Here is a 27500-nt window from a genome sequence, read left to right as displayed (position 1 = left end):
GCCGGGGCCGGGGCTGGGGCAGAGACTTGGCAGACACTGTAAAGGCTAAAGTGAGAGGGTTTGGCTTGAACAGTATAGTATGTGTGGTACCTTTGGCATGTGCAGAGCATATCTGACTCCCCTCATGCCCTGCTGTGCCAGCCTCTTTAAGAGAGCACTCCATTTTAAATCTGGCATGCAGGACAGCAAGCTGTAATACCTTGCACACTTCCTGACTGGGAAAATAAGCATATGCCACAACACCACTCTAAAATCCCAGCAGGGCCAAAACACGACGACTGCAGAGCTCCAAGCCTCTGATCTGAAATCAGATTTTGGAGCATGGAATAACAACTTAATCCCGCTGATAGAAATAGTATCTGATCCTAGATCAGGAGACGGCCTGAAACGTATTCCCTGCCACCGGTTGCCACGTCGTCCAGAGTTCAAACTTGAAAGCCTGGCATGTTCTCTGACCAGCTGACCAAACGGACGGTGACACCAGACACCATAGCGTGTGACACATTCCACCGGGGCCGGCTGACCAATGGGATGACACCTGTGACCCTGACCGCGGCCAGGCCCCGGGGAATCTCACTTAATGTGTTTAATGCTGCCATGGCAACCGTCCAAGCCAACGCAACCCGACCCGAGACTAAGTGCTTACCCCGGGAGTTCCCACGACTACAGTTACCCTGGAAACCAAGTCAACCCACCACAGTGATATTTGCACTGGGATGTGGGCTAAGTGTTGGTTCCTATACGTACACTTTTGTATCAGTACTTTGATCTGTTATGATTATGATTAATCTATCATATCGATAATCTTGATTTGCTCATGTGTGTGTGTCTGTGCTGTTCTGGGCTGTTTTCCCAGTTTAGATTGAGGACTGACATATAGTCCTCTGTTCACCAAATATGTTTGTCTAACTTGCCTGATCCGAATCATCCAATAGGAACAAATTTCCTCTCTGGCCACCTTCCCAAACCACATCAACTATCAGGGTATCACTTTCCCTCTCTTCCTCTTCCCTCCATTTCTTTCTCCCTCTTTTGCCTTCCCTCTCTTACCCATCTCCATCTTTCTCTCCCCCTCATCGCCTTCACTCTTTCCTCCCCCTTCTCTGTTTACTTGCACACATATTCTCCCTCTCCTCAATCCTTCTCTGTTTTCTCTTTCTATACACCCCCCCCCCCCATCACCCCCTTCTGACCCTGACCTTCACCCTGACAGGGATTTCCACTGATGAGGATCAAAACTCAAGCGCTCTCTCCTCCCACGGTCCAGGGGGAAAGCGCACTGTGTCGCAACCCGATATCCCGATTGTCATCTGCAGACTGAGCGCGCTCAGTGAGCCGAGGCGTCGAGGGGGGAGGTGGGGCGGAGCCAGGAGAGGGCGATGTGGATTCTCAAGAGGTGTGTGTTGGTGAGCAAACAGGCTCCTTTAGAAAACAGCAGGGACCTGTCGGACTGGCTGCATGGACACAATCCTACGCGGTGCGACCAGACAGCTGCGGAAGCTTCCAGTTGCTGCACACGGCCCTGTTTGGCCCTCACGCACGCACACACACACAGCCCTGTTTGGCCCTCACGCACGCACACACACATACACTCCAGCTTCTGTCACAATACTGCTCCCGCAATCTTTACACACATATATGCTCATCACACACCCACAAACACATGCGTTAACAGTGGTATGCACACACACACACACACACACACACCGCTCTCAATTTAGGTTTTGCCAGGGTCAAGCATCTGATGGGGTAGAGTTCAAAGGTCACCAGATGAAAGGGGAGGATCAACAGAAGGCTATGGTGCCTAAACAGGCGTTACACCTCGTGATCATCTGATGGACAATAAAGTTGTTTTGAAACTATTTTGAATGGGGGTGGAGAGACAAAGGCAAATAGGCTGGCTGACTGTATGTGTGTGTGTGTGTGTGTGAGAGAGAGCTCAGGTCAAACTAAGAAGCCTGGAGCAAAGCGACTGCAACCTCTACCCTCGTGACCTTTACTGACCCCTTTTGACCCTGCTGATCCACTGCAACTGGTGGATGTCGAACGTGTTCTAGCGTGTGTGTGTGTGTGTGTGTGTGTGGTGGTTCAGAGAGGAGACAGCCTTAGTGCCCCCCCCTCTCCCCACCCCCCTTCATCACCTACTGCCCCGCCACTGTGCACCACTGACATTTACAACTGGAGAGTAGCCAAAAGGGCTGTCCTTTACACACACACACACACACACACACACACACACACACACACACACACACACACTATACACCGTTTATAGACCACAGCTCACAGTCACACACTATCTCTCCCCTCTCTCTCTATTTCCCTGCTAGAAAGAGAGAGCTTTTGCTCTGTCTCTCTCACACACACATTAGCGAACGCACACAAAGGGTTGAAAATACACGCTAGTTCAACCACAACAGTCTCTCTCTCTCTCTCTCTCTCTATGTCTCTCTTTCTCACACACAGACACATTCCTCCCTGCACACAGCTCTTCCGTCGTGGGGCATCCTTTACGGTCTCCCTCTCTCGTAGCTGCCACTGCTATTCAGAGACCAGATCCTGTTTCAGAACTGATAACAACAACACCAGGAAAGAATCCTGACGCCTAAATATAGTTTCACTGTGCGCCCAAACACACACACACACACACACACAGAGGGGTGTGTTCACTGTGTACACAAATACACAAGCACATACTGTACACAGTCATTCAAACTGTCAATGAACTTGTTTACATAAAACGTATTAGAGTAAAAATTTGCGTGAGGATTAGCATGTATACATCACCTACGTACTGTACTACACACCAGCCAAGGTAATGAGCTAGGCTAATCTATAGCCTCCAATGACTCCAAGCTAAGCTAAACGCTGTCAACATGCTCCAAAAGTCATCAATGGGAAGAGGTGTTAGCAGTCAGGAAAGGAATCCCCTAGCAGTTCTTTAAACTATCTGAAAGAGGTACGTGCACAGGGCCGCCCAGTCAAAAAGTATATTAAAAAAACACCAAAGTGATTTAGACAAGGACAAAACAATACCACACGACTGAGCGGGCTTCCATAACCCACCTTCGTTGCGTCTCTTAAGTTGAGTATATCTGACAGAATATCCCGCATGAATTCGAGCCAACACACATGTCTCTCCTCCTCCTCCTCCTCGCGCTCCAATCCAACACAGGCACCCGCACAGGGGCCGGAGAGAAAGGAACGAGGAAAGAAAAAAATAAAGAATTGAGGGGAATTCAGTCAGTTGTCTTGTTTTTTCTTTCTTATCTCTCTTTCTCTCTCTCTCTGTCTCTCTCTCTCTCGGTCTGTCTCTGTTGAGAACTAAGAGCTGGGGATTGCGGTTCCTCCTCTCCCAGATTCCACTGTCACTCGCTCACACACGCTCACATCCACCCTGTTGTGCTGGCGGGACGACTGCAGACTGGAGGGAGAAAGATTTCAACAGCTGTGTGTGTATGTGTGTGTGTGTGTGTGTGTGGAAAGGAGCTAAGGCGACCACGTGACTCGACTTAATCCTCCGCCCACCGCCTGAACACACACACACACACACAGGGAGACGGACCAATCAGAGCCCACTCTCACAGAAAGGCCCCCTCCCTTCTTCTCTTTTTCCCTCTCTCTCATTCTCTCTCCCTCTCTCTCTCCCTCTCTCTCTCTCTCTCTCTCTCTCTCATTCTCTCTCCCTCTCTCTAATTCTCTCTCTCTCTAATTCTCTCTCTCTCTCATTCTCTCTCCCTCATTCTCTCTCCTTCTCTCTAATTCTCTCTCTCTCATTCTCTCTCCCTCATTCTCTCTCCCTCATTCTCTCTCCCTCATTCTCTCTCCCTCATTCTCTCTCCCTCATTCTCTCTCCCTCATTCTCTCTCCCTCATTCTCTCTCCCTCATTCTCTCTCCCTCATTCTCTCTCCCTCATTCTCTCTCCCTCTCTCCCTCAGACTCTTTACTTTCCTCTCACTTCTTTCTCTCTCATCTCCACACCTCTCTTATTTCACGTCTTTCTCTCCGTCTTTGCTTACAATCTCTTCTCTCGTCGTCTCACTTCTCCTCTCCTCCTCCCTCTCTCTCCCTCTGTCACCTCCCTCTCTTCCAGTGCCCAGGGCACCAGTTCTAAAGGTCAGTGTTTTGTTTTATGAGTCTTGACAGACACAACACGGTCACAGCAACACACACAATCTCTCTCACCCAATCTCAGCTGGACTGCAGTACGCAGCCTCCGTCTGGAGACCCAGACTCGTGTCCAACCTCGAACGCAATCCACGCTACACTGAGGCGTTCTCAACGCTGGATTAGTGCTTCCTGAAATACCACTGCTAACACAGTAAACATGATAACCGATTACAAAACCACAGAACGGCAGAGCACCAGCTGATGCCAAGCCTGGAACGCCACTCGATGTATAGAGCAGATAAGCTCTGCCGGTAAAACTGGGGGCGTTTATTTATCCAGACGGTTGTCTCGGTTCCTGTAGCGATGGCTTACTTCCTGTATCGACCTTCCCTCGGCCAATCACATGGTCCAGACCGCCCCTGGACCTTGGCAGAGGAGACCCCACAGACACTTAGGAGATCGTTTTAACAGACAAACCATCTGATTGCATGGAGGATAATGAAAACTTAAAGTTGAACTGGAGCCAGCAGTAAACAAATACAAAACAGTCTAGCATACTGTCCACATGGCTAGGCTAGCGCCACCGTGTACCTTAGCTAACACTCAGGCTCTCGCTGTGTGCTTTGCGTTAGCTTAGCTAACGCTCCAATAAAAATGCCACAGTGACGGATGGGGTGAGTGCGGGGCAGTCGTTAACACGGCTACACCTTGCTAAAGGTCAGGCTAAAGAGCAAGCACAACACAAGGCTAACAATGCTAACACAGGGCTGTGTAGTTTGATGGTTCATTTTAATGTACTTTGAAGGGTTGAAGGGTTGAGTCTACAGTTGAGATGTCTGACAGGGACGATGAGGAGGACAGAGAACACTGCGAGCGTTGTCATGGCGTCACATCAAATTGTGGCGCGAGAGATGCGTCTTTGATGGCGTTATGTGTGTGCGTGTGTGTGACCAAGCTGAGCAGTATATCATGAGGAAGAGTAGGACAAGGAGGAAGAGTTCCATCAATATTTAATCACAACCACTTTCATGTCTGCCCTGGCATTTAATCACACAAACTGTCGCAATGGCCTGTTACAGAGAGGGAACACACACACACACACGCTTCTTTCCCAAGCTTATCTTAAATCACTCCTGAAGCAGAAGATGAGCTGTCTGTGTTGACCAGGCTGATAGCTAAATCAGACTGCTCACACACACACACAGACCCACACACACACACACACAGACCCACACACACACACACACACACACACAGACACACACACACACACACACAGACCCACACACACACACACACACACAGACACACACACACACACCCACACCCACACACACACAGACACACACACACACACCCACACACACACAGTATAGTATCCGTGTTGCAGGATGTGTTTCTGGCTGACCGGCTGGCTCCAGTCTCAACATGTAAATCAGACCGAGCCCTCTGATGCAAATAGGCTGATGGATCATGAAGATACGCATCGGGGCTGTGTCCTTCCACACACACACACACACTTACACACACACACACACACACACCTACACACACGCGCACACACCTACACACAAACCTAATGATTGAAACCTCAGTGGGTAGAGTTAGTGTATAACTCCTCCCTCCCTCCCTCCCCCCTCCCCCCCCCCCCCCCCCCAACACTGGCACTGCCAGTCCTGACTCAGGCTCTGCCCTTTATCCTGCACAAAAGACCCAAACACACACACACACACACACACAACGCTACACAATACACCCAATCAAACACTCACTCACACAATGCTGCACAAAAGACCCAAACACACACACATTCGCACAACACACTGCACAAAAGATTCCCCCCCTTCCTGAAACCACAACCAGCAATAACTCTAAACACAAACAGCCCCCACCCCCACAACCAGCAAAACCACACCACAAATACAAGCCCACTGACAAGCACATCAGTGTGGGGAGCACTGGCTCTCTGGGCTGGGCTGGGCTGGGTTTGGGTCTGGGCTGGGACTATGTTGACTGGATGAACAGAGAAATGCGCCCATGGTCAGGTGTGTGTACTATGTGTGGGTGTGTGTAGGTACACAGCAGGATACAGAACCCTTATCCACATACCTGCAGCTATAGCATCTTTTATGATATTTTTTACGATTCGTTTTTTTACTGATCACTCCTTTTCTCTGTGTTCTCTCTGCGTTCCTCCCACGCCACGCTCCATAACTGTCTAACTGCTCAGGAATGCAAACACTTGACCTCAGGAGAGCCACTCAAGAACCCTGGGGAGGAACAAGACGGCCACCCTCAGGGACAACCTAAAGACCTGGAGTTTGGTAGAACGTTTTGAGAGATGACTCAATCCTAATGGTTTCCTCAACATCCCCTCAGGACCAGAGGAGTATCTTGTTGCAGATGGCCGATGTCCATTTTTTTCTGACTTCAAACGCAGGTACCCTTTGAGAGGAAAGGTTCAAGACTGTGTTTACGATACTTTAGAGCATCGTAGGTGGTGCGACGGAGACAGCTAAACCTGACGGTGCTTGAAAACGTCGTTTTCAGGTCACACACAGCGTTTTTACACACTTAACAGGAAACCTCTATGAAGTGGAATGGACAGTAGTTATGTACTGGTAGGTTTATGGCACGAAGAATAGAACACACACACACACACACTCTTGTGTGTTTCTCCTGCACTTAACAGCCTGTCTGGTTTGTGTACATACAGGAGAAGCATCCTGAGTACTGACTAACCCACGGTGGATGGGAGAAGTGAGACCATGGACTTGGTAATGATTAATACACTTTCTTAACAATGCTGTCACTGTCTGCACACCTGAGTCAGCAAAGTAAGTACACACACAAAGGATAAAAATACACACTGGTTCAAACACAAAGAATGTTTCTTTCTCTAGCTCAGACACACACACACACACACACACACTCAAATACAGGCACACACACTCATTACAATGGTCTAGTGAAGCATGACAGGCTAGCCTGTCTGGCCTAAGGTTCAGGTGGAGAGTCTACAGACTTCATGAAAAGGGAGAGAACAGGGAGAGATAGACAGGGAGAAAGAGAGAGGGGGGAGAAACAGAGAGAGGGGGAGAAACAGAGAGAGAGGGGGAGAAACAGAGAGAGGGGGGGAGAGAGAAAGAAAGAGAGAGAGAGAGAGAGAGAGAGAGAGAGAGAGAGAGAGAGAGAGAGAGAGAGAGAGAGAGAGAGAGAAAGAGGGGGGAGGGGAAGGGTGATCAGAGTGTTTCTGTGTTTGCTCAGGACTCTTGACTCCTTCTCTGTTTCCTGTGTTGACTGAGATGAAAGGAGGAGATCTGGAACAAGTCCAACCTGCCCGGCAACAAGGAGAGCGACCGACCCAATCAGTCACCTGGGTCAGGAGGACGATGTCAGGAGGTCAAGCTGGGGTCAAGTGTGCACTGAGAATAATGATGTACTCATTTAGCAGACGCTTTTATCCAAAGTGATGTAGGGGTTTGAACCTGTTGATCTGCTGTCGAATGCTCTAACCACTGAGCTACGCCCATCCCTGTCCTGACGGGAAGGAGAAGATGAAGTCTGTGAGCGGAGGTCAAAGGTCAGAGACTTGAGGAGGTCATGTGTCATGCCGTGAGGTTGCGTCGTAAGTGTCGATGACAGGAGGACGACTGTGTTCAGACACCATCGTGGAAAAGCTGTGGCTACTCAATGACCTTGTCCTAGAACACGACACCAAGAGAGACAAAGAAGAGAGATAAGAACAAGCTACATAAGGGACAGGGAGGGAGAGAGCGAGCGAGAGAGCGAGCGAGAGAGCGAGCAGCAGAGAGAGAGATACAGAGAAACTCACACTCAAAGCTATTTCAAGGCCTCCTTGGGAATCCCGACTTGATTAACAACCCCAAGGTCTCAGTCTTGGTCTTCTGTAGTCCTGAAGCTAGCCAGGCAGCAGCTGTTCCTCCAGGGTGTGTCTCCGTCTCTCTGAGCCGGAGATCTGTGGAGGCTAGGAGGGTCAGGTGGGTGACCTAACACCGCCGCGACGCGCCTCGACCGCTCGATAGCGATCACAGCGTTCCCGCGCCGAACGGCACGTATCGCTTCAGCATGCACACACACACATACTCTCCCACGCTATGCCTGAGGCACCGTGATGCCATAGCTGGGAAACCGGCGCATCAAAACACAACAACGTAATCACCCAATCGCAACGAGGGTTCGGTTTCCACAGTGACGTCCTGTGTTTACTCTTCGATTCCGATTCGTCGTTCGTCAACTCCAGCGTGAGAGGGGGGTGGAGTGGGGGATTGCAGCTATGGGATTAAGGAGGTCCACCCTTCAGCTGGGTGAATGGTTTATATTAGAGAGGGGGGAGGAGGAGTGGGAGAGAGAGGTAGGGGAGAGCAGAAAGAACGGAGGGAGAGAGGAGCGGGATAGAGGAGGGAATGGGAGGGAGAGAGGATGAGAAGGAAAGAGAGGAGGGAGAGACAACGAGGAGTGGGAGAGAGAGAGGAGGGAGGGAAAAGGAAGAGTGGGAGAGAGAGAGGAGGGGATGGGAGAGCAGAGGGAGAGAGAGAGGAGGGGATGGGAGAGAGAGCGGAGGGAGAAGCAGGACTGTATTTGACACGGTGCAGATGTCAGAAGTGATTTCCTGGGAAGTTTTCGTCCCCCTGAATTGCCGGATACACCTTGGACTGGTAGTGGGGGGCGACCAGGAGGGAGGGAGGGAAGGAGGGAGGGAGAGATGGAGGGAACGACAGAAGGATGGAGTTCCTTTGTCAATCGGAGCTTATGTATTGAGGAACAAAACAATGACACGTCCCCCATTTCGATAACGTCATCAAAGAAAACGAGAAAGAAAACTCCAAAAACCTGTGAATCTGTCCTCCGGTACAGCAACATGAAAGTAACAGCGTGTGAAGAACAGTAGAATGAGACACTCGCACAAACCACAAAACTATGCTTCCTGCCGAGGTCACTCTGTCCCACAACTCATGATATCAACGCAGGGAAAGGAAGAAGCACTGTTGAGTGTGTGACTCAACCACTACCACGATAACAACAACTTACTGATTTTGTCTGGTAGGGATTTTGCTTCCATGATCTTATCAAGATGTTTATTCTTGCGCTGCCAATAAAGTGATGCCTGTCAGAGCAACACAATCCTGCTGCAAACACACACACACAGTTACATAACAAACCTGACAGCTAATGAAGGGTTTTACACTGCTTACGGCTACATTTCAATTCACTTAGGACGTTGTGTCGTCCATCACCGTGGTTTAGGATAATTAGAGTGGACATCCTCCAAGAAACAATATTTTACACACGTGCAGACACGCACATACACTTAAACCCCCACACTCTCTTAGTGCTGGCCACTAACCATCCTGTAATTATGTCTGGTAATGACAGACTCACAAAAGTAAAGTTTTACCGAGCTCTTGTTTGCTCCGACCACGTCAACAACAACAATCCCTCCATGGGTCGGCGCCTGCTAACTGCTACCGTGTGGCAGCATGCTAATGCTAACAACGTGCCAACGCTAACAACCTGCCAACGCTAACTTCATACACCCGCAAGTGCACGTACATTGCTATTTACGGAGTTAAATTCCTCCCCGCATGAATGAGTGGGGAGTTATACCAGAGTATTTTTTCAGTCAAGCAGATACTGTTTGCATGTGTATAATATGTGTCTGAGATGCTAAAGTACATAAAGTTATAGTCTTTAAAGACTCTTTTATAGTGATTCCTGCTGCTAGCTTGTGTTTAAGTGCCATTTTGGAAAGTTAACTCCACAGCAGAAAGAACAAACTGTGACTTGACAGTTGGAATCAAGTCAACAGGTATCGTGTGCACCACAATTCCTCTATGCTACTATGTTCAACATTGCCTCTTTGCTACCCTATGCAACTATGCAGCATCGTACTATTCCGAATCTGGCACTCCCAGAATGCCAAGAGGGAAAAGGAGGGGTAGGCTGGCCTTTCAGAAATCCGACCCCAATTCCAAAGCCCGGGTCTGGGGAAGAGGAATCTGAAGAGATGCCTGACCGTGGCACAATCTCTGGAAGGCAGTCTCTGAACGCTGAGGATCAGCCTCTCCTAACCACTGGACATTTACAAGGGAAATGAAGGGAATTAGGGGGAAGGGAATGATGACTCTTATTGAGGGACTTGTTGCTCTTGTTGGTTAGTTGAAGCTGATTTTACCTCTTGTATTCGCTGTGAATTATATTATTGTTGCTTGCTTTTTCTACAGGTACACTATCATTTTTTGAGGTTTATCTTGGCACTTATTTGCTTTTCACATTGTATGCTTCATGTTTTGGCTACCCACAATGTTTTGGGGCTATCTCGTTGTTATGATCAGTGACCTATGCACTTTTTAAAAGCTCTCTCCTGGAAGATGCTTTGGATAAAATAGAAGCCGAGCCAATCGCTAAATGAATAAATGTAAATGAAAATGATGCTGTGGCCGCACAGAAGCCGAGCCAATCACTGCTGGCTGAAGTGTCCCTTCCTGCTTGGCGTAGCCTGTGTTATCATTGCAAAGGTTTTGCATGATGTCGAGTGTGTAGGTGGAAAGGCAAATGAAGGTGCCCAAGTAAGAAATTGACAGATTAAAGAACTCTTCTCGGGGACGACTCCTGGGACAAAATGTTACAAGAACACAAGTTCCATTACTCCTTTTTTTAGTTAACAAGTGACTCAGATCAAAGACATTCTGCTGAAATGTTCCAGTGAAATACCAGATTGATTGTGTTTTACTCACAAAAGAACAAAACGTCTCCTCAAATCCAAGTGGCGAATGGAAAGCGCTCGTGTCATAGGTTCCATTTATGGAATCCATTACGAAACAATCGGTTTAAAATCCTTAATCAACATGGCTGCCAACAACCCTCCCTGTAGCCGACAGCCATGTTTGGACAGATGCTCCATTGACGAGGCATCGCCAGCTTTGAGTCTCCTGGTCTCACCATCGTCTCCCTCACAAAGACGATGTTGTGTTGTTCGAGGAAAAAGCGACCAATGCCAAGATCACATGGCGCAGCTTTAATTAGTTCGATAACAGGCATGGCAATTAACCGTGAGAAAACAAACACATTACCTCGCAAAATACTTTATTGGATAAAGAACTTCACTGTGCGAGCGAAGCGACGCAACACCACCATAAGGCATTCTGGGAATGAGAGGAATTTCACCAAGCCTTCGGTTAATTGCAAGACAAGTTCACAAAGCAAAATAACTTTTGGATCAACAGTAACACAGTAGCGTTCAAGACACACATACACATCTGTCAGTCACTTAATGGATGCAGTCTCTAGGCCTTTAGAGGTCAGAAGCTCTTGCTCAAAGCATGTTCTTGGTAAATAAGCAACAGTGGAACCAAAACAAACTTCAAGGTGTCACCATCTTATTTGAACTAATCTAATTGCACCGTGCGATTAAGTTACTTATACATAGAATAAAACCGATCAATAATGAACACATCGTTCTAAATGTCAAAGGAATGCACGTGCGTCTTGGCTAACCCTCTAGCCTGCTGGTTTGTGACGAGACAGTGGACAGTTAGTGGGAGAGAAAGAATGAGGTTGTTTTAAAACGAGGTAGTTAGTGTTTTGGGTCACTTTCCATTTCACAATCCAAGAAAACAGCCGGTTTCGATATGTTGGGGTGTGTGTGTGTGTGTGTGATGCAGTGCTTGTTCTCACACACAGCAGCGACCCCCTCCTCCCTCCCTACACACACCCCAAGTCACCCCCACAGGATGTTTCTATGACAACCTCAAACAAACACTCAATGCATGCCGTGACCCCACCCCTGGCCCAGTCAGGAGAGAGAGAGGGGGATGGAGAAATTGAGAAAGAAAAAAGAAAGAAAGATAGAGAGAAAGAAAGTCAGAGGATTCTTCGGCATGTGGTTTATTTTACACACGCTTAGGATCCCCTTCCTAGCGGAGACATTAAAAGAAAACACGCGTCCACACGCCACATGCAAACACTTACCGCCGGCCAACCAGGCCTAAAACGGCCTCTTACTGCCTAACACTCAACAGAACTACAAATCCCATGTGAACTACAGTTTCCTGTGCGTTCGCTAGCCTCAAACGCCTCCCAAGAGGAACCAGGTCTAACGAACGAAGAAAAAAAAAACACATCAAAGAGCGGAACAGATGGTCTGAAGACAGAAAGACCACCTAGATGAATAAAGACCAGCTTCTCTTGTCTAAATACCGTGACCTTGACTCTCGGTCTTGACCTTGAGAAGCTGTGTGTTCTACTCGAATGGGTTCTAAAGAAGAGAGAGGGGAACCCAGGGACCGGGTCCTCCCACTGTGCCGCCGCTATCCCATGATGCCTTTGTGCTTTCAGAATGCTCAGAGACTAAAGGCTGAACATAGAGGCCATACAGAATCTTCTAAAGAGAAGTCTATTCATCCACCTCTTGGTCTCTCTCTCTCTCTCTCTCTCTCTCTCTCTCTCTCTCTCTCTCTCTGTTACCCACACTTTTGCATTTGTCTTTTTGAACCACTCTCTCTCTCTTCCCGTCTCTCTCCTCGCCTCATTCTCCCTCTCTCTGTCTGCCTCATCCCCCATCCCCCCCTCCCCCTCCATCTCTCTTCACACACTCTGCATGTGCCAGTGTAACTTCCTACAGTCGCTCACATGAACAGGGTCCCTGCTGTCTTGATGGCAGGTCAAAGGTCGCCATGCCCTCTGTGTGATGGCATCACAGTGGGACTGGCACCGCACAGGAAACAGCTACAAACACACACTAACACACACACACACACACTAACAAACACACACACTCTCAATCCCTTAACTGACTTTCTGGCCCTGACACACTGAGTCAGGAGAAAGGGGGCCTGTTGGTGTGTGTGTGTGTGTGTGTGTGTGTGTCAGCTTCCCAGGGGCAGGAGAGGGAGGGGCCTCAGAGTCTTAACGATACAAAGCGTCCATCAGCAGCAGACTGGAGGAAATGGTCCCTGACATCAACAAGGTCAGGCATCTCTCTGGACAGCCTCCAGGGGTCCATCCACGACCTGCCAAGCAGCCAATCACAGCCGTGATTCATTCACCACGCATGGCAAGGAGAGGGAAGATTGATGGAACACACACACACACACAGTGTCCTTCTCCTTCAGGAAAAACTTTAAGAAGATCAGCAGGGTGAGGCATGTTGTCATGGCAATGCGTTGTTCCACAGCCCCTGCTGGGTCACATGACTCGACCTCGCCATAGCGACTTAGTGACGCAAAACAGGAAGGGAGCAAGTATTTTAATAAACAAAAAAAACGTCAGGAAAAGCAAAGCAGGGATGTGGCGTAGCAGCAGAGAGCTATGCTCAAGGGCCTCAAGGGGTTCAAAGAAACATCATAACTGTCTTTTATGACTTTTCATAAAACCAAGTTATTTCTCATAAAGGTGGGACTTTTGTGGAGGGTTTGGGAGAACTAAGGACCATTTTGAAGTGAACAACAGTCAGAGCTTCAGGGGTTGAGATGAATACCAGGTTTAAACTAAAGCACGCATGGTCACACACACGCGCTCACACACACACACTCAAACACACAGACTTGACTTGCATGCCTGTGTCCATTGTCCCTCGTGCCATTGTCACCTGCCAAGCAACCAGACACATTCCAGGACACACACACGTAGACACACACCAGGAAACCAGATCACACAGCTTGAAGGATTATCTTTTGAGTGTGGGGTATAGACAGTTGAGGTTTGAGATTAAGATCAGTCAGAACGTTCTGGAGAACCTCTCCTGGAGGCAGTGTGTCACCACAGACACACACACACACACAAACACACACAGCCTCAAGTTGTGTCAAGTCAAGTTCCAACTCCATTTGCTAGTCAGGATTTGGGCTCGGCTAATTAGGTCTAGAGTAAGAGAACAAAGAGGAGCACAGGGATGGCCTCAGACAAGGATTAGTGACAAGCTTGGTTTTGTTTAGCCTCCCTCCCTCCCTCCTTCCCTCCCTCCCCCGCCTTCCCTCCCCCACCCTCCTGCCTCTAGCAGAGCTCTTTGCTGCGTCTTCAAAGGAGAGAGGGAGGACTGGAGGTGCTCACCTTACGCCTCAATTAGCCCACAATTTGTAACGCCAGGTGAGCCGTCACACACACACACACACTTCCTGCGACACCCTTCCCACATTTCCTTTCTCGGTACAGACGGACACCCTCGCTTCTTCACCCCCCCCTCTCTCTCTCTGTCTCTCTCTCTCTCTCCCTCCATCCTTCCCTCCTTTCCAACAAGACTGGATCAGCATCTGATCAGTCTAACCATGACTGTACCAGCAGAAGTCAGATTAAACGGAGGGAGGGAGGGAGGGAGGGAGGGAAGGAGGGAGGGAGGGACGGACGGAGGGAGGGAGGGGAAAAGTAGAGACAGCGAGAGGAGGAGAGATGTTCATGCGCCACTTGAGAGACACTCAGTAGGGCTTAGTCCCATACGGTTTCTCCATAACACACTAACCTCAGACCCTATTGGATCCATTAGGAGATGCTGTGTGTGTGTGTGTGTGTGTGCGTGCATACTGTATGTGTGAGCGTGTGTATGTGTGTGTGTCGAACCTCCGAGACGAACAGGGTGCTGAGATTCTTCAAATGTTAGACAGCAGACTTCTCAGTTTACGAGAAGCTGGTTAAACCATAGACTGACCGGCTTCTCTTCACACACACACACGCACGCACGCGCACGCACGCCGTATCAGGTCTCCGTGGCGACCCTTTCAAGTTCTCGCCACTCTCTGGTTTACCAATCAGGAACGCCCACCACTCCTGCTCGACGCCACAGGAGGGGATTGTGGGATAGCAACTGGAGGAGAAAGGTGATCGTTCCACATTATGGAAGGAATTGCGTTGGAGGAAGTGCGTTAGTGTGGTGAATGTGAGCGTCCGTGCGCGTGTGTGTGTGCATCTGTGAGTTTGCATGTGTATGTATGTGTCTTTGTATGTATGTGTATGTGTGTATGTGTCTTTGTATGTATGTGTGTGTATGTGTCTTTGTATGTATGTGTGTGTGTGTATGTGTCTTTGTATGTATGTGTGTGTATGTGTCTTTGTATGTATGTGTGTGTGTGTATGTGTCTTTGTATGTATGTGTGTGTGTGTGTATGTGTCTTTGTATGTATGTGTGTGTATGTGTCTTTGTATGTATGTGTGTGTGTGTATGTGTCTTTGTATGTATGTGTGTGTGTGTATGTGTCTTTGTATGTATGTGTGTGTGTGTATGTGTCTTTGTATGTATGTGTGTGTTTTTATGGCTGCTGAGTGGGTATCAGATGTGCAGCAGTAACCTTGGAGATCTACTGTTCCTTTAATGAACAGACCTGCTATGGGTTTACCAGAGAGGGTTTACTTCTGTGATGTCAGCTTCACAGACATCACAGCTTCTAGAACATTCCACAGTCCACTTCCTGGACTGGATGATGGGTTGTGTGTGATTGGTCTTCATGCTGACATCAGGTGTCACCGGTCTCAAACACTTCCAAGTTCTGCTTCGCTAGAGTTGTGCTGTAGCCTACTGTGTTTCTCACCCTCTCTCCCCCTCTCTCTCTTCGTCTCTCCCCCTCTCCTTCTTTGTGTCTCTCTTTCCTCTGTCTATCCATCCATCTCTAATCCTCCTCCTCTATGGATGACTGGACACACAACATTCAACGTTCATTTGTCCACCCCTTTGTTAGCTGAGAGAGAGGTGTCTCCCTCCCTCCCTCCCTCTCTCTCTCTCTCTCTCTCCCTCTCTCTCTCTCTCTTTCTCTCTTTCTCCACATCCCCCTATCCCTTTAATGCTCCATCCCTCTCTGTCCTTCCAGTCTTTCTGAACCTCCTCCACCCACTCTCGCTTTCTCCCTCGCTCCATCACTCTGTCCCACCTCCCTCCCTCCAAACGAAGGACAGGGCAGCGTTCCGGCCCGGCTCCGCCCACAAGGGGCGGAAAAATAAACAAGAGTTCCACAAGTTGCTCCGGAATTTTAATGACTTCCATAACCGGCCCTCCTGACCTGCCAAAACCCAGCTCCAGACAAGACGAGGTAAAGAGGGGAAGGCAGACGAGGAAGACGAGGAAGATGAAGGGGACATTCTGAACGCTAACGACGGGAGATGAAAGATGGCCGCCCCATGCCAGGCCCTGGAGGAGGGGGACGAGGGAGAGGAGGGGGAGGAGGGGGAGGAGGGGGAGGAGGGGGAGGAGGGAGAGGAGGGGGAGGAGGGGGAGGAGGGGGAGGAGGGGGAGGAGGGAGAGGAGGAGGGAGAGGAGGAGGGAGAGGAGGGAGAGGAGGGAGAGGGAGGAGGGAGAGGAGGGAGAGGGAGGAGTGAGAGGGAGGAGGGAGAGGGAGAGGGAGAGGGAGAGGAGGGGGAGGAGGAGGAGGGGGAGGAGGGGGAGGGAGGAGGGGGAGGAGGGGGAGGAGGGGGAGGAGGAGGGAGAGGAGGGAGAGGAGGGGGAGGAGGGGGAGGAGGGGGAGGAGGGAGAGGAGGGAGAGGGAGGAGGGAGAGGAGGGAGAGGGAGGAGTGAGAGGGAGGAGGGAGAGGGAGAGGGAGGAGGGAGAGGAGGGAGAGGAGGGAGAGGGAGGAGGGAGGAGGGAGAGGGAGGAGGGAGAGGAGGAGGGAGAGGAGGGAGAGGAGGGAGAGGAGGGGGAGGAGGGGGAGGAGGGGGAGGGAGGAGGGAGAGGAGGAGGGAGAGGAGGGAGAGGAGGGAGGGAGGAGGGGGAGGGAGGGAGGGAGGGAGGGAGGGAGGGAGGGAGGGAGGGAGGGAGGGAGGGAGGGAGGGAGGGAGGGAGGGAGGGAGGGAGGGAGGGAGGGGGAGAGGAGGAGGAGGAGGGAGAAGAGGGAGAGGAGGGGGAGGGAGGAGGGAGAGGGAGAGGAGGGAGAGGAGGGGGAGGGAGAGGAGGAGGGAGAGGAGGGAGAGGATGGGGAGGGAGGAGGGAGAGGAGGGAGAGGAGGGGGAGGGAGGAGGGAGAGGAGGGGGAGGTGATGTGTGTGGAGGCAGGGAGGCAGCGAGGCACTGTGTGTGGAGGCAGGGAGGCAGCGAGGCACTGTGTGTGGAGGCAGGGACAGAGCTAGACAAACACTCGCTCTGTGTCCTCAATCAACTGCTCTGTTCTGATGAATAAATAATAACACAAGTGCTTTGTAAGGACGTTCGCCTCGGTGTGCCAGGTCAATGCTGATGCACACCCACACATACACACACACACACCCACACATACACAGAGACTGAATGATTTAGCATCAGTAATGACTCCAAGAAGAGGGCTTTTAAGGGACTTCCTACTCTGTCTGAAGCCGGGTGGTCTGATGTGTGTGTGTGTGTGCGCAAATGTGCTTGTGATCGGAGAAGCTGTAGATCTGCTGTTCTCAGACCTGTCCGTCTCAGCTTCTAGACCAGAGCCTTCTCAGATCTCTGCTCCTGGTGGAAGGAGAGCCAAACCCAGGCCAGACTAGCGCTGATGTCGCACACTCGATCTGCTCCTCAGCTAACAGGTGAGAGGGAGGGAGAGAGAAACAAGAGAGAGAGAGAGAGGAGGGGTGAGAGAAGGAGGAACACCCAAATGCATGCTGGGTAAATGTTGACAATGTCCCTCTCCTCCTCTGTTTCCCCCTGGCCCAGGCCAGCTGCAGAGGAAATGACAACACGTAGCGAAAACAGCCCTCCCCGTTAATCCCCCCCCCCTCCTCCCCGCTCCCTTCGCCTCCTTCCCTCACCCTCTCCATCTCTCCATCCTCCTCGCTCCCTCCATGTCTCCGTCACGGGCCAGCTGAGCTCCAGCTTCGGAGGCCATTTCTTCCCTTTCTCTCCCCCCTCTCCGTCTCTCTTCCCTCTATCCCCAAGATGGGGTGACATCACTGGAAATCCGAGGCTGATACGTATCTGATAAACACCAAACCCCAAGACTGTGGTTGGTCTCATGCTCCAGGAATCCAGGCCGGGATCTTGAAGAGTCTCGGCCCAAAGAGGGAGCCAGGCGACGGGTGTGGACCCTCCGGAACTCCCCCCGGAGAACCAGGAGCGAGGATGGACCTCAACCCTGCTGAGGTTCACAGAACGTGGTGTGGCTCGTTGCCATTGTGGCTGTGTGTGTGTGTGTGTGCGCGTGCGAGCGTGTGCGTGTTTGTCGGTCCAACATGTGGCTGGAAGCAGACGTTCTTTTCCTCATGTTGTGTTTTAGTGGTGGGATTAACGTTTCGATAATCCGTGACAGTCGTAATCCCGGCCTCTGAATGAAAAATGACTTGCTGTCCTTCCTGCCTCTCCTCCCAGAGACGGATGGAGGAGTCACTGGTCACAGGCGCCTGTGGGATCCACTGGGTTTCTCCCCTCGAAATGATTCAGTCTATCCATCCATCTTTTCTCTCTCTCTCTCTCTCTCTCTCTCTCTCTCACTCTCTCTCTGTCTCTGTCTCTCTCTCTCTCTCTCTCTCTCTCTCTGTCTCTCTCTCCTCCAATGTATTCAGTCTCTTCATCCATTTTCTCTCAGTTTGGTTCTGTTATGATGCAATTCCCTTGATATAAGGGCGGGACTCTGACGTTTTATAGCTAAGCCCAAGAACCCCCCCCCCCCCCCCCCACACACACACACACACACACACACACACACACTAGCAGAGGGGAGAAACCCCATCCTGATGACTTCACAAATGAGAACCAGGTCCTGGTTTGCACAGCAGAAGAGAGACAGGGAGAGACCCGCACAAACGAGGTACAGGAAAAGAGAGAGAGACCGACGGGTGGAATGAGAGGGTAATGATGTCCTGCATCTGTGCACCAGCTCTTGCAGAGTCAATATTTGCCATAACAGAGTAGATCCCAAAGCCTGAGGTCATTGTTTTCAGACCAAAGGGCTGGGGTCTACCGGATTCCCAGAAATGTGAGTGTGTGTGTGTGTGTGTGTGTGCTTAAACACACTGTGGAAACGGAATATCCATTGTCATCCAGGACCCTGCAAGGCCAGGACTAGGAAAGCAATATCCTTCTTCCTGTATCCTGGCTGTCTTTGCCTTATGATGAACAGCCTCTCTCCACCTCTGCATCCTCCACCTCACAGAACCCTTTCTACCTTTTTACACCTTTATTTGACTAAAGGTGATAGAGAGAAAGAGAGAGAGAGAGAGAGAGAGACAGAGAGAGAGAGAGAGAGAGAGAGAGAGAGATGAGTAGATGCCTGTATGTGTGTGTGTGTGTGTGTGTGTGTGTGTGTACGTGTGTGTGTGGATAAGAGAGAGCGTGTGGCACACCCTTCGGTCACCCAAACCCAGTTGGGTTACTGCATTGTTCCCATCTATGTCAGAGCAGGGTGTGTCAGTGACCTCGACAAAGAGCCATCTGAATAGATAAATCACATCCCAGATACCATCGCTACCTAACAATAGACCTCCCGTCAAAACCTGCCCTCGTTATGGGTGTCAACAAGCTGAGGTCAGGGAGATGCCCAAACGCAGGTACAAGATTCACCGTCAACCGATGGGAGTCTGGATGTGTGCGAACATTCTAGATTCTCAGGAGGTAGAACATTCTAGATTCTCTGGAGGAAGAACATTCTAGATTCTCTGGAGGGAGAATATTCTGGATTCTGACAAGCTACTGACAAGCGATAAATGAAAGAGCAATGCTGAAGTCGTTCTCTCAAAACGTAAATCATTCGAGACGTAAACTTTGTAAACGGGTCCAACAGTACTGACCTTGAAGGTGAAAAACTCCCAACTAAAAGTCAACAAGGAGTCAACTCTCTATAGTTCAGCCAGGATACGTTTTCCTCTGTGGGCTGTGGAGTCAGAACCAGGGGAGTCTTATAACGGGGTTGAGCCATGTCAGACTCCGGCCGAGTTCACCTCGACCTCAGCCCCTCTGCTGGGGTGCGGTCAAGCTGCGGCCAAGGACTGGAGGGTCCAAGGGGCGGGCTAATATCTGCCCCGAGACTAAAACAGAACGGCGGACACACCCTTCTAACACACACACACACGCATCCTCCCCACACAGACGCAAACACACACACTCCCCCCCCCCCCAACACACACACACACACACACAAACCTTTCCCGCACTCACAAATCCTCCTTACACACCCACGCCCTCCTAAAACACCATCGCACATGCGCTAGCCCCCCTCCCCACGCACACACTCCTCTGTGGGAGGTGGGGGAGTGAGGTGGCCAGGCAGCAGGGTTTGCTGGGGGAGCTGGGAGACGTCTCCTCTCCTCGCCCAGGAAGCGAACACAGTGACATGACTAAAACATCTGTAAAAAACAATCAGCCTACCTCAGCACTGGGCTATGTCTAACTCTAAGGCAGGGTGGGAGTGTGTATGTGTGTGTGTGTGTGTGTGTGTGTGTGTGTGTGGGAGGGAGGGAGGGAGGGAGGGAGGGAGGGAGGGAGGGAGGGAGGGAGGGAGGGAGGGAGGGAGGGAGGGAGGGAGGGAGGGAGGGAGGGAGGGAGGGAGGGAGGGAGGGAAAAACCAAGAATGACCTCACTTTGTTCTTCCTATAACAGGCCTGAAACTGCTTTAATCAGACTGAAACTGGAGGAAAAGTTCACAGACTGCCTTCCAGTTAATAAACGAAGCAAGCGCACTATCCAGAGCTTCAGAGCAAGGGTCAGGCTGGCGATTGCTGTTCTTTAATGAGGGAAGGGTTAGCCAGGGCAGACGTCACCCACCTGCTTCATGTTCAAAGCACGTCCTTCTCCGTCGTTCCAGTCAGGCACGAGCTGAGGCCACCCCTCCCCTCCTGAGGACCCCACCCAGATACATTTGGTTTGGGTTAGCGCTGCGGGCGGCCCCATCGCACTCGCGTCCCGCGGAACCCAAACACCAGGGTTTAGAAGTCGACCGGGGGGGGATTTGACACTCTTAGTTGTGGCTCTCCTCTCTCTTCATCCGCCTCGCAACACACAACAGTTTGCACTCGGGTGGGGGTAAGATGTATGCAGAGAAATATACACTGGAACGGAAACACACGCACGCTCACTGTACACACCGTGGTTTGTGTGTGTGTGTGTTTCAAAGCCAGGGTACACACAGCTGACTGGAACATCTGGAAACCATGCTGGTGACTGACATCATCACTGGCAAGCCAACCATGATATCTCTCTCTCTCACACACACACACACACACACACACACACACACAGAGTAAAGTGAAAACACAATGAGAGGATGTCAGGGGATCTAGGCGATATCAGAGTTGAGGTCCAGTCTTAATCTATCCCAGAACTCACTGTTCACTCCCTCCATCCCGGCAGAAGGAACACTGAGATAAGTCTTGTTCTATACAAGATTTAGAACGTTCACATTAAACTAGTCCCAGTGTGCATTGCAGGCACGCATTGCGCAACACAGGCTGCATTCTATATGGCAGTTTGTCATCTGAAGGAATGCATCTTATGACGATGATCATATCCTGAACTGGAAGGGGATCCAGTAGGATCCTTCAGGGTAAGAAGAGGGAAATGGTGGATGACGGGAGTTCAGATCTCCCCTCCCCTGGCCAAGTTATTCTCTTCAAGGGGATTGGAAATCTTTGTCGAATACTGTGAGAAAATCCCCAAGAATGGGCGAAAGAACTGTGAACAAACAACTTCTGATGCAAAGCCCATTTTATTACTTTTTGAAGGCAAACCTTGGACAAATATTTGTCAAAAGAAATTCGGGATTTCTCAAAGCCAGCGAGGGGTGTGTGTGTGTGTGTTTGTGTGTGTGTGTGTGTGATGGCCGCCGTAGCTCTGGCACCTATGGAAACAGTATTTGTCTGAGTGATTTACGATGGGCTCAAAGTCAGAGAGGCGGGCCAGATAGCATATTCCAGACTCAAAAACACACGTCATCCTCCTTGACGAGGCTTTTAGCACAAGCTATAAATTTGACCAACTCAAATAAGGGCTCACGGTACAACCAAGGCGTGGTTCTGGCTCTCTTGAACAAGTTGAGTGTTTGACCAAACGCGTCCGGAGCCATGAGCTGTTTCCATGGCGCCTGGGCTTGTCTGCAGGTGACACTGACAGCCCAGAGGAGTGATGGTGCTGAGCGCGGAGGCTGGAGGCTGGAGGTGACAGGAAGTTGATGCGTGACAATACGCGGCCCGAGGACTGGGCTGTCGCAGGTGCTCCTCGGGGGGGGGGGGGGGGGGGGGGGGGGGGGGGGGGGGGGGGGGGGTTAGATATCAATCCCATTGAATCATCCTCAAACCGAAGTGAATTGCTTGACAGTATGCATGCGCGTCTGTACGCGCACGTGCACGCGTGTCTGCGCGACAACCAATCAGGACCACCGAGCTGAGTCACACGAGCACGACAGGGAACAGTCGTCCCAGAGAGTAGAGAGGAGGAATGAAAGGAGTTGTTCTTCTCCTCCGCCTGCTCTTATCGCTGCTTAAGTGCTCGCGTGTAAACAGATACTTGTGAAGGAAGGGATGGCTCTCACGGACGAGCGACCTTTATCTGGAGGTGGTAAGAGGAGCTAGGAGACGTGAGGTTCTGTCCTAGTTGGGACGATCTGAAAAAACACACTTTTATACTTCAAAAGTATAAAAGGATACTTTTACTTTAAAATATAAAAGTGCCAAGTCAAACAAGCTTTTATACTTTGAGGAGTCTGAGGTCAATTTGAAGTACGCCAGGAATATGAAGGTAGTTCAGATCTGGCACACGACAGCAGACACACACCCTTATACCCCCTCCCCCACACCCACTCCCCCCCCCCCCCCCCCACACTCCTCCACGGGGCTCGGCACCATGAGAGGAGAGACAGTCACAGTCCCAGTGCTCCCACACGGTCTCTCCTCTGCGGGGAGAGACCCCGAGGAGGAAGGGCAGCAGTGTTCTCGTCGCAGGTCTGTTAGACGACATCAGTCTCTATCCTGCTGAACCAGTTCCCAGTCACCTGGATCCACAGCTAACGCTGGCAGCAAAACAGACCCACCGAGTTTACGTTCAAACCTCCGAGCTGAACAACATCTGGACTCTACAATGCAAGCTCATATGCAATACACACGCACACTGCGAACACACACACTGCGAACACACACACACTGCGAACACACACACACACTGCGAACACACACACACTGCGAACACACGCACACTGCGAACACACGCACACTGCTAACACACACACACTGCTAACACACGCACACTGCGAACACACACACACTGCTAACACACACACACTGCGAACACACGCACACTGCGAACACACACACACTGCGAACACACACACACACCTCGTCAGCTTTTGAATCCCCAGTTAAACTCGATTCAGGGAACCGCCTGGTAAGCACAGGCTTCGCAGCACTGCAGTGAGCTAGTGAGACTGTTGACACAGTGTTGGAGCACACACACACACACACAAACACCAACACGCTAACACACACACACACACATCTAGCCGACACCAGAGTAGTACTGACCTGAGTGACAGATGAGATAAAGTCTTCCTTCCTTCCTTTCAGGAGGAGAGAAACAAGTAAATAATCCACCTGCACTGAGTCCTGCTGAAGCAATCTCTCTCTCTCTCTCTCTCTCTCTCTCTCTCTCTCTCTCTCTCTCTCTCTCTCTCTTTCTCTCTGTCTCTCTCTCTCTCAAGCTCACGCCTCTCGCATTGTGACAGTGTGTGGTGCACAGACGCATGCAGTGGACCAACTGTAGCGAGCTACACTTGTTTTCCTGTTCTCTTTGCTCTCTCTCTCTCTCTCTCTCTCTCTCTCTCTCTCTCTCTCTCTCTCTCTCTCTCTCTCTCTCTCTCTCTCTCTCTGTCTGTCCTTCTTTAAAGGAGTTGTTTCATCTCATTCTGGGCAGCAGGGGAGATGCGATAGCATTCAACTTATCTCCAGAGTGGAGAACAGGAGAGAGAGAATGTGTGAATGAAGGGAGGAGGAGTGGGGGGTAGAGACGGGGGGGGGGGGGTTGGGGGAAGGGAGCGACACTGATTAGAATTCCCTGGAGGGCAGGGAAAGAGAAAGGACTCCCCTTTCCTCAGGGCACTATTCTTTTGTTCGAGGTTCAAAGTTTTTTTTCCTTCCCTTCTTTAAATTCTTACATTTGTTGACTCATTCTGAAGGGGGGAGGGGGGTAGGGGTGGGGGTGGGTTAAGAGGATAGAAGCGATGAGGAGAAAGGAATGAGGGAGAAAATGTGTCCTCTTAAAAAGTGCTTGCCCCCTCTCTCACTTGTTGGATTTAAACTCTCTCCCTCCCAGCCCTATCCCTATCCCTCTCTCTCTCTCTCTCTCCCCCCTCCTCCCTCCCTCCCTCCCTCCCTCCCTCCCTCTCTCCCTCTCTCTCTCTCTCTCTCTCTCTCTCTCTCTCTCTCTCTCTCTCTCTCTCTCTCTCCCGGCTGGCGAGTCTGAACAATGGGCGAGCACAAAAAAGACACAGCTGCTTTCAACAGGGCCTGGACAATCGAGGCAGGGAGGTACTCCTCCCCTCTCCCCAGCCCTCCCTCTCCCCTCTCCCCAGCCCTCCCTCACCCCTCTCCCCAGCCCTCCCTCTCCCCTCTCCCCAGCCCTCCCTCTTCCCTCTCCCCAGCCCTCCCTCACCCCTCTCCCCAGCCCTCCCTCTCCCCTCTCCCCAGCCCTCCCTCACCCCTCTCCCCAGCCCTCCCTCTCCCCTCTCCCCAGCCCTCCCTCTCCCCTCTCCCCAGCCCTCCCTCACCCCTCTCCCCAGCCCTCCCTCTCCCCTCTCCCCAGCCCTCCCTCACCCTTCTCCCCAGCCCTCCCTCACCCTTCTCCCCAGCCCTCCCTCACCCCTCTCCCCAGCCCTCCCTCACCCCTCTCCCCAGCCCTCCCTCACCCTTCTCCCCAGCCCTCCCTCACCCCTCTCCCCAGCCCTCCCTCACCCCTCTCCCCAGCCCTCCCTAAATCCCCTCCCTGCTCCCCTCCAGAACAATCTCTACTTCATCCTGACAGACACTTCAGCAGACCACTCATGTGAGGAATCTCCTTGACGACATTAGAACTCCTCAAAGTGGGACTGTTCCAAACTATAGGTAGGGGTGGGGGGATTAAGGGGTAACTGAAATGTAAAAACTTGGAAGTGACTTGAATGCAAAACTTTTTCAAAGTTGCTGATTAATATGGAAAGATTCCACCGGGGGCCAAAACAGTTCACCTGCACAATTCAGCTCTGGAGTTTCACACTGCAGTGCTAGTTTATTGCTGCGTGCATGGATTTAAAGGCCAAGAGGAGATGCGATTAGCTTACAATGCTAACGACCGTCCGTGTTGTAGAGGAATGGTCCATGCCAACTGAAGAGGCCTGGCTAAGAGCCGCCCCAGACTGATAACATTCCTCTGACACAAACTCAACGTCCCCGACTCACAGCGTGTGCTTACGATCACCGGGGGTGACAGTGAAATGCGGTCGGTCGATGCTTTGTTAGCGTTGTCGCTGCATTGTGGATAGCTTGATTTGTTAACAGAGGCTAGACAGAGAGAGTTGGCGGGGGTGACAGCAGAATGACTGACTCCTTACTGACCGAACATTCCACACAGAGTTCAACTAGACTAGCTCCGAGGCCCTTAGAGATCCATCTATATCTTCCTTTTCAACGTATTCATTTTCTAACCACGATTCCAGCTGACATATTGTAGCTTGTTATCAGCAATAAAAAGCACTGAGATAGTAACCACTGTCCTATCAGTCAGCAAAACATCTGCTTGGTTTACTAACTGTTCACTAGGCTCCAATCTCACACCAGACTTTGCTTGTGAAAAGGGGCTATACAAATAAAACTGATTTGATTAGTATTCGATATTCCGGTTAATTCATCTTTATTCATTTCCTGAGGGCAATTTTGTTGCAGAATTTGGTAAAAAAAAATCAATCCTTTATAACCAAAAGAAACACAAAACACATCAAAAGTTTTTGTAAAAGTAGAAAAAGTCAAATCTTCATGCTTCTACCCAGTTATTTTACTTCCCTGAATCACCATCCTCTGCAGAGAGTTCATATTTTACACATGTACGGCATTAAACCAACACATCAGTGAAAAAGATGAAAACAACTCAATATGGGATCAATAAAAAAACTCACATATGCTTTACCTACATTAAATGCATTTCATTTCCTCAAGCAACACAGTCTTTGCTACCCGCATACAGGTACAGTGACCCAGACAAACATTTAATGTGTTCAGATCTGTGTGTAACGCAGTCGAGATTAAATGCAGTGAACGCCTAAACAACGCATTCACTCGCCCGAGGTCCTCTAACGGCTTTTTAATTGTTGCCTCCTCATCCCTCCCTTTGGATGGTAAAAGCCGGAATGCTGACAGAGGGAGAAAAAGAGAGCTGATAATTATAGGAAGCCTGAAAGAGAAGGAGTGTGACTTTCCAGCGCTGTGTCTGAGGCACGCTGCCAGTCAGCCCGGCCCTCCAGGAGCACTCGGCTCATAGGACAAGTCTTAGTCCATTCCTAATCCATTATTCAAGCCGGCTGGGGAAGTGCATTGTGGGAGTTGCGGTCCAGCGGAGCAAACTGCCAGTCACTCGGCGGGTTAGGGAATCCTTCCTTCCTGTGTCACGGTCGGGGGGAAACAAGTCTGGAAAACTTGGAGATGACACAAGACAACCTCACAAGACACCATTCATCTAGAAACCCACATGAAAACTAATATTTCTGTTGGAAAGTCATCTCTGTTCAGACACCGGACGAGACTGTGTCCACCAAAATTCCTCTGTGACGCACATAAAGCCTCGCGTCTTGATTTATCTAACCGGGAGAAGTCTGTGAGTTCTACTAACCACGCAGGCCAAATATAAATCTCCATTAGAGAGCTTGGTGGGTTGTGTTTAGTGTGCTGAGAGCAGCAGGAACCCGGGACCGCATCCCTGCCTCACCCCCCATCTCCCAGACACTGCATCCCTGCTCCACCCCCCATCTCCCAGACACTGCATCCCTGCTCCACCCCCCATCTCCCAGACACTGCATCCCTGCTTCACCCCCCATTTCCCAGACACTGCATCCCTGCTCCACCCCCCATCTCCCAGACACTGCATCCCTGCTTCACCCCCCATCTCCCAGACACTGCATCCCTGCTCCACCCCCCATCTCCCAGACACTGCATCCCTGCTCCACCCCCCATCTCCCAGACACTGCATCCCTGCTTCACCCCCCATCTCCCAGACACTGCATCCCTGCTTCACCCCCCATCTCCCAGACACTGCATCCCTGCTCCACCCCCCATCTCCCAGACACTGCATCCCTGCTTCACCCCCCATCTCCCAGACACTGCATCCCTGCTCCACCCCCCATCTCCCAGACACTGCATCCCTGCTCCACCCCCCATCTCCCAGACACTGCATCCCTGCTTCACCCCCCATCTCCCAGACACTGCATCCCTGCTCCACCCCCCATCTCCCAGACACTGCATCCCTGCCTAAAATACCCCGACCTCTAGT

General features: G+C 50.8%; 1 protein-coding gene across 5 annotated transcripts in view; it reads right to left on the bottom strand.

Annotated features, from left to right (window-relative positions):
- add3a (adducin 3 (gamma) a) overlaps positions 1 to 27500 on the bottom strand; it is a 75595-nt gene that overhangs the window by 27418 nt on the left and 20677 nt on the right. For 2 of the 5 annotated variants that reach the window (XM_084685089.1, XM_084685088.1), the window contains exon 1: positions 3067 to 4161. The exons of 1 other annotated variant lie outside the window; for it this stretch is intronic. The gene's annotated coding sequence lies outside the window, so the exon portion shown is untranslated. Of the gene's footprint in view, positions 1 to 3066; positions 4163 to 23512; positions 23743 to 27500 lie in introns of those variants that run through there. 2 more of the 5 variants (XM_084685087.1, XM_084685085.1) reach the window with 2 other exon arrangements.

Source organism: Hypomesus nipponensis, chromosome 21 (assembly GCF_054491055.1).
Source record: "Hypomesus nipponensis isolate SF chromosome 21, ASM5449105v1, whole genome shotgun sequence".
NCBI classification, from domain to species: Eukaryota; Metazoa; Chordata; class Actinopteri; order Osmeriformes; family Osmeridae; genus Hypomesus; species Hypomesus nipponensis.
This window is presented reverse-complemented; position numbering and strand designations above follow the sequence as displayed.